We start from the raw sequence: 8,577 nt of genomic DNA on the forward strand, positions 1-8,577 counted from the left end.
AAAATTGAGACAGTAGGGAAGTGGAAAGTGAGGTCAGCAGGTGTGTGGCTCTGCTCAATTTTATTGTGAACATAAATAGCTTTCAAGTTTTAATAAAACTTAAAATACTTTAAAAAAAAAAAGAAAGTGGTCACATGCAATATTTACACAGCACCTGTGCCATGGCACTACCCTAAGTATGGCAATAGCCACAGTACGTTGATAGTACGGTTTTAACTTCCAGAGTTGAATAGTGTCCATCAGTTTTATACATAAATCCAATATCTAGTGGGAGCTTTTCACAATCAGGGAAGTTAACCATGTGTAGAGACAAGAAATATATGGAAATCTCTGCACCTGCTGTGAACCTCAAACAGCTCTAAAAATGAGTCAGTTTCAATTACATGCATCATATGTATAACAGTTTTTGAATGAATAAATAAATATCGAATAATATATCCACTCCCAAGCTACAAAATCAGAACTGTCTTGACCATAATTTGTTTTCATTTTTTTAGATTCTCCATATTTCTGTTCTCACCATCAAGGATCCAGGCCTTGTAAAAGTAGATATATCCCTGAAATCCAAGCCACAAAACCATGTCTTCAGAACCGTCCTCTTTTTGTACAAGTAATCCCCCTGGGATTTTAGTTCCTTTATATATTCAAGCGCCCTTCCATGTACCAATTAAAATGTTTCTTTGTTCGTGTGCTCTGCTTGGAATTATTAGTTATTCTTATATCCCAAGACACTACTAATCATTTGAAGCCCAGGACATTTTGAATCAGGATTATGGATATGCAAATCCTTTTTCCCCATACTACTTTAAAAGATTAAAATTGGGAAAGCTGTTTGTTCTCTTCCAACATTGGCAGTACTAGTGACCTTTAGCCCGAAAAAAAAAAAAAGCAGCATCGAGATTCCATGAAAATAATGTCCTCATCCATGCCACAGGCTTTAGGCTATTTCCCGTGGGTATAGGACAATCTGACCAGAGAACAGACATGGGGTTCAGGGATGGGAGAAACCCATCACAGGGTTTTATCCATGACCAGACCCTGAGCTCCTCAGGCAACTGCTCCAACCGTGTTTTTCTACTTCAGAGGACCCTGTTGGCAGGAGCTATTATCCACAGATCTAGGGGAAAGCCCGGCTGGTAGCGCAGAGGGTAAATGTTTCACTTTTTCAGTGTTTCCAAGAGGAAAAGAGAACAAAACCTGCCTTACTACTGGGAATAAATATATTGCAAACACACATTGAACTTAAAGAAGTCAAAGCATTATGATGTAGTGGGAGGAAGGCTTCCCTATCCCCTTGAAAGGCAGTTTAGTCACTGCAGGATAACAAAAGAAAACACAAAGTCTACATCCTACTGTGTCAATCACCCACAAAATCCTCTGGGTCAAGGAAAAATGACAAGCCCATGAGGGTCTCTGTACACTAAATGCCTTCCGTGTTCCCCAGAGTGATAAGCCATGATCAATGAATCAGAGTGATTCATTGGTTGGCCTAAAGACACACAGCGAGAATGTGAAAAAGAAAAAAGCCCTAATCATGGCCCTCTGAATCCATGTTTATTTTGATACCTTATTTAACGTCCCCCAAGTCATCAGTCCCCTCATCTAAGCTGTCTCCCATCTCAAAGGAGTCATGATGTAATCAGTGTGGGACTGGGGGTGGCTCAGTTGGTTAAGAGCCTGAGGCTAACGTGCAGGCATGTGCAAATTATGCACACATGGACTATTGACGTGAATGTGCACATGTGTACATGGAGTTCAGAGGGCTACTTTGGGTGTCATTTCTTGGACACCATCAATCTTTCAAAAATGATTTTTGAGACAGGACTTCATGATGTAGTCCAGGCTGGTCTGGAATCAAGAACATGTTTGTGATCAGAGTGCTGGGGAAATGCATGCCGGGAGATCCCGAGGGATAGCTTTTCACCCTAGACTGCTTGCCAATGAAAGACCCAGTTTCAAAAATAGAAGATGGATATTGCAGGTCTGGTGTGTGTTTTTAATCCCAACACTCAGGAAACAGAGGCAGGTAGATATCTGTGAGTTCTAGGCCAGCCTGGTCTACAGAGCACGTTCCAGGCCAGCATGAGCTACATACTGAGGCTCAGTCTGAAAAAAAAAATATTATTTTTAGAAGATGGATGGTGCCTAAGAAATGACACCCAAAGTAGTTCTCTCACCTCCACATAAATACATGTGCATTCACATCAGTACACACATGTGCACATAAACACACACATGTATGCACATACATGCCTACAAAAAATAAACATGTAAGTTCTTAGTATGATAGTACTTCTTATAAAAGACAAATTTTAATATTATTAAAAATGTATTAGGATAGAAATTAGTTGTTTGTTCTTGTTTAATCTTAGGTACAAAACATATATATCTGAAATGTAAGTAGATCTGATCAGGCACTTGATATACTGATCATAGACCAAGCCAAGATGACAGTTCCTATTTTTGGATCTAAAGACCTAAAAACTCTATGGACAATTTGCCCTTGCAATAGCCCTACCCCCACCCCCAAAACCAATTTTTTTCTATATTAATTGTTTTTCCAATTATTATAACAAAATGCCTGTCATAAAACATTAGAGATGAAGAATTTGTCTTGTCTGATGATTTAGGGGTATGGTCCACTCTGACAGAAAACACATGGCAGAGGGCTGATGATGTGAACCTGTGGTGATGAGAGCTTGCTCACCTGTACATAGATCCCGAAGCAAAGAAAGAAGAACACCCCTGATCTGATGTAGGAAGGTCTTCTGTTTTGTGTTGATTTCATTGGTTAAATAAAGAAACTGCCTTGGCCTTTTGATAGGACAGCAGCTTAGATAGGCGGAGTAGACCAAACAGAATTCTGGGAGAAAGAAAGCAGAGTCAGGCAGACGCCATGAGGCTCCTGCCCAAGACGGACATAGGATAGAATCTTCCCAGTAAGCCACGACCACATGGTGATACACAGATTACTAGATATGGGTTAATCAAGATGTAAGAGTTAGCCAGTAAGAGGCTAGAGCTAATGGGCCAGGCACTGTTTAAATGAATACAATTTGTGTGTTGTTATTTCGGGTGTAAAGCAAGTTATGCGGGAGCTGAGCAGGACGAAAAGCAGGCCTGCTCACCTCATCACTACACTGATCTGTGCCTTTTTGTCCTTTCTCCATTTTTATTCATCCTGGGAGCCCCAAACCATGGATAAACCACATAAAATCAAGGTGAATCTTCTCAGTTAAACCTGTTGAACACTCTTAATAGTCTGGAGAGAAGATTCAGAGGCTAAGAGCACATATCACTCTTCCAAAGGACCCAGGTTTGGTTCCCAGCAGCCATGCTGGCTAAACACCATATGTAACTCCAGTTACAAAGGATTCAGTGATGGCTTCTGGCCTCCATGGCACTGTGTGCACACGGTACACAGACACACATTCCGGCCAAACACCAATACTCTAAAAATAAATAAATATTCTTAAAAACACACACATGCCTACTCTCAAGGAAATGCTCATAGGTATGGTTTCTACGTGGTTCAAAGTCTACCTGACAATTAAATTTAACCATCGCACTTCTGGGAGAGTCAGTTTTCTTTAGGGCGTGGACTCTTCTAGATTATCCACTCTTCATGGATGACGATACGGCAGTGTCTAGGTGGATAGCTCTAACCAGAATCAATAGTTTACTGCTTTTAAAGATGGTATGAAGCCGGGCGGTGGTGGCGCATGCCTGTAATCCCAGCACTTGGGAGGCAGAGACAGGCGGATCTCTGTGAGTTTGAGGCCAGCCTGGTCTACAAGAGCTAGTGCCAGGACAGGCTCCAAAGCTACAGAGAAACCCTGTCTCGAAAAACCAAAAAAAAATATAAAAAAATAAAAAAATAAAGATGGTATGAAGTTGGAAGCAGGATGTTGAGTGGTCTGAGAGAAGACAGAGGATGTCGGGGCTATGATAAAAATATATCGTATTCATATGTGAAATTCTCAAATAATAAAAAAACTGTATTTTATTTGTTTAATTTTTTTAAAAGATTAACCATCCTAAGGTAGGAAAATACAACCACAAAAGGGCATGGTAAGTAGAAAACAAAAGAAAATACAACTTTAGCCACACAAGAAAGATCTGAAAACTACGATGTTTAAGTAAAATCTGGCGTGAAAAGAAAAATGATTGTTGGGAGCTTACTTAGGTAAAACTGACAGGTGTACAAAGACCAGATTTCTACTTGCGTACCTGCTGACCTACAGCATTCTGTGTGCTCAGAGAGGCTAGCGCTGCCTTGGGAAAAGAACACTTTCGAAAAAGGCAGAGGTATTAGTCAGACTGTGTCCCTCTGACAGAAGACCTAACATAAACAACTAAAGTGGAAAGACATGTGTTCACTCATGGTGTCAGGTGTTTCAGCCCAAGGTCCTCAGCTCCACTAACCCTGGTCCCATGGTGAGCACACCACAGCAGCAGGGTTAGAGGCAGAGGCTGCTCACCTCATGCTGACAGGAAACAAGAGCGACAAAGGCCTCTCTCCAAGAGTCCCCCTCCTACCTTCAAGTCCTTTCCTTTGTGTTCCTCTGCTGTGGAAGAGGCCTCACCCCACCAGACACTGTGAACTCATAGTCTTTACCGTGATTATTATTTCCATAAGAGGGTACTGAGATTTCTTCTCCAAGCTGGCCACTCAGAACTATGGGTCCCTTGTTCTGTACACAGTAAGGATACCATATGTCCCACCACAACACCAAGAGCCCAGATGAGTCCTAGCTGGACTAGGGTGCCTAGAGGAACTAACCTTCTCATTGGATTTAATGTGAGTTTGTGGTTTTTCCGTCTCTGCCAAAGAGTCTGCTCCTATGCGTGAGGTAGTTATATATATGCCAGGGACTGTCCTGTATCATAGACCTCACATGCCGACAAGCTCTGGTATCTGTTTATCATCTCAGAAGCAATAAAACTAACGTATTGAGTAGTTTGGCCTCAGGAGCCACAATGACTCACAGCTGCACAGGGATTAACATCACGTTCTCACCATAACAAACTCATCATGTCAGCCTCAGGACGGGGACAGCAGCCAACTAGTCACTTCTACATGTCGATGGCGGAGACAATAAGGACAAATTATGTGTGGGGCATCCAACAGTTCTCCCCTCCGTGTGGCACCCTCTCTTCAGGTACAGTAAAAGTAAATAAATAAAAAGGGAAGGAAAAGACACGGAAACCAAAATTATTCTCCTAAATGATCTTTAGTCCAGTGAATTAAAAACAAAAACAAATAATTCAAGGTTTGAAAAATGAGTAGAGCTTATTTGAGTTAGCTGCTATTATATAATAAATCAACCCAGGGCCTAGCACCTGAAAACAATTGTGTTACCTCTCCTCATTTCAATAGAAGGCTCTGGCTAAAGTTTCTCATTAGATTACAGTCAGATGGTGGGCAGAGCTGGGGAGGAACAGGGCTGTCCTTTGTTTTGCCTCTCTGTGCAGCCTTCGGTTTTTCCTCCGACGTGGTCTGAGTGTCTTAACAACACGGGAACCTGTCAGCCATCAGGCTGTCCTCCAACGTCAGAGCTTCTCTCAAGCAAGACAGTTTGCTCTTTAGAGCTAGTCTCTTGTGATGTTCCTTTCCACTCTCAACTTGACAGAATGTAAAAGATCACCTGGTAAGGAAGACTCAGTGTAGGACTGCCTAGCTCAGGCTGGCCTGTTGGTGTGTCTGTAGGGGATTGTTTTGATTGTCTTAGTTAAGGTGGGGAAAACCAGGCCTCACTGGGTGACACTATTCCCTAAACTGCGCAGGAGAAGAGAAAGTGAGCTGACTCGGAAGCAGGCAAGCACTCATTCCGTTCTTTTTTTTTTTTTTTGGTTTTTCGAGACAGGGTTTCTCTGTGGTTTTGGAGCCTGTCCTGGCACTAGCTCTGTAAGACCAGGCTGGTCTCGAACTCACAGAGATCCGCCTGCCTCTGCCTCCCAAGTGCTGGGATTAAAGGCGCGCGCCACCATCGCCCGGTTCTTAACCATGCCTGTGATTAAGCTAGCTGTCTTACGTCCCTTCCACCTTGACTTTTTTGCTTTGACAGAATTGAGATAAAATAAACCCTTTCTCGCGGACATATTTGCCTCCTCCCTTGGGCAACTATAAGACAGCCAAATAGCCACGCCATTACAAACGGGAGAGAATGAATCACCATCTTCTTTCTGTTTCCAGCGCCTAGCCCAGTACCTGGATGCTCATTTAGTGAAAGTTCATTTGGTGCAATTAAGGTGTTCAAGGGATGCTGAGAGACAACAAAGGGCACACAACCTGGTCCTAGAGCATGCACAAAGACCAGCAAATAATTCAAAGTTCTTGTTATTAGCCATCCAAAAACATAGATGTCATTTTAAATAAAAAATCTCAATTCTTTCAGATAAAGCTAATTACACTTCCAGTAACAAATGAGAAAATATGGCAAAACTACACATCTAACTATTATTTGAATAAATTTCTATTTATATAGCCAGAGCGTTGTCTACATCCTTATTTAAAAGCAGTCCTCCCCTTGTTTTCTTGGCGTCCTCCAGCCCCTCAAGCTCTTACACTATTTCCCACCTCCTTTTCTATGGGGTTCTCTGAGCTCTGAGGGCATGAATTTCATGGAGACATCTCATTTAGGGCTGAGTGTTCCAAGGTCTTTCACTCTCTGCATATTATTTGGCTGTGGGTCTTTGTATTTGTTCCCATCTGTTGCAGGAGGAAGCTTCTCTGATGGTAGCTGAACAAGGCACTGATCTATGCATATATTGAAATATCATTAGAAGTCATTTTATTAATATGTTTTTAGGCCAGTATTATTTAGTTTTCCAATAGGTTCCTGGGCTATTTGTTGGGGTAGGGAAAGAATATAATCAACATATATTTAAATTTTAAAAATAAAAATATAATAAAAGAGAAAATACCTAATGGGAAAAAAGCCATCTTCTCTGTGGGTTCCATCACTCATTATAGAAAGACTGTGACACTGAATACATGAACTCCATCTAACCACTTCTTTCCCGTCAGCTGAGGACCACACATTCATCCTCTTTCTGGGCATCTACCCTGACATGTAGTTAATTCTCCAGAAGCTCCCTATCACAGAGCTGTGTGAGTAATATATCAAGAAAGACGTTCCCAGGGAGAAACTCTGGAACATAAGTTTCCAAAACCAACCCTACTCGACCCCATCCGAGCAGCTCCCTCGAATAAGCAAACACACTATGTCTCAGTATCTTTAGCTACAAAAATGGAAGGGTAATATATCACACACTGGATATAATTTGTTTCAAGTTGTATAATATCCTTCCTACTTAATTTGTGACAGATGATTTGTACATTGCAAGGGAGAGGAAGATTTCTTAAAATTGGGTACATTCTCTTACCTCCAGCCACACTGTCCTCTGTGAATGGTAACTTTCCAATGCCCGTTTACACGGTTTTCACACACGCCACCATCCAATGGATGCGGTTTCTTTCAGCCAAGAAAGAGCCTGAGTCTCATCCCAGGACCTACATGGTAGAAGAAGAGAACTGAAACCTGAAAGTTCTCCTCTGACTGCTACACTCACACTGTTACACACACACACACACACACACACACACACACACGATTTTTTAAATCTATATGTGTGGGTTAGTAGAGAAGCAGTTCCGCAGTTAAGAGAGCACGCTGCTCTTGCAGAGAACTAAGCTCAGTTCCCAGCACCCACATCAGCCGACTCACAGCTGCCTCTAACTCCAGCTCCAGGGTGTCTTATGCCCTCTTCTGGTTTCCAAAGGACCTGCAGTCACAAGCCATACCCACACACACGTCATAAAAATAAAAATAAAACGTGTTAAAAATCTAAAAGTAGATAATGTGGTAAATGCAGTAAATGTGTAACTTACAGTTCACATCGTAAATGTGTTTGCTTTATGGCATTGCAATAAAGGAAGATGAAAACCTTCCCCATCACCTAGTGATTATTAACCAATGACTCATAAGGATGGTGACAACAGCAGCTGGACTCCTGGGATATTAGAGGCCCACTGAGCTCCAATTTAAGGTGCTACTCCCATTCTCCCATTAGCATTCCCGAACTGGAATCCAGTTTCACAGTTCAGGTGAGAGCAGTTGGCACAGTTGAACTGCAAGTAACACATTACAGCATGGATATTCACGACGAGAAATTCCTAGTTTCTGCCTCTGTTTCTGCCATCGCAGCAATTACAATCAGTAAAACGGCTGTTGTTAATGACCCAGATTTCATTCGATGAGCACAGAGGCTCATTTCATATAAAACACATACATCCCCTCTTAGCATTTCCTGCCTTGCAGTCATCGAAATCCGAATTTCTGCCTTTGGGAATTTGGTAATGGATGTTGTGCATCTATTTTCCCTTTTGTCTTAAATGGATAAGATTACTTTATTTCCTTCCTAGCTTTGGTGTGTTTTGTTTTGTAGTGATTCGCTATCAATATTTAAACATATTTTTAAGAAGCTATCCCTAGTGAGTAAAATTTCTTACAAAACTAATTAAAGAGCAATTTACTGCACAAAGGAAATGTACATTATCTATATACATATATG

The sequence above is a fragment of the Microtus ochrogaster genome, unplaced genomic scaffold (genome assembly GCF_000317375.1).
Source record: "Microtus ochrogaster isolate Prairie Vole_2 unplaced genomic scaffold, MicOch1.0 UNK70, whole genome shotgun sequence".
Classification (NCBI taxonomy): domain Eukaryota; kingdom Metazoa; phylum Chordata; class Mammalia; order Rodentia; family Cricetidae; genus Microtus; species Microtus ochrogaster.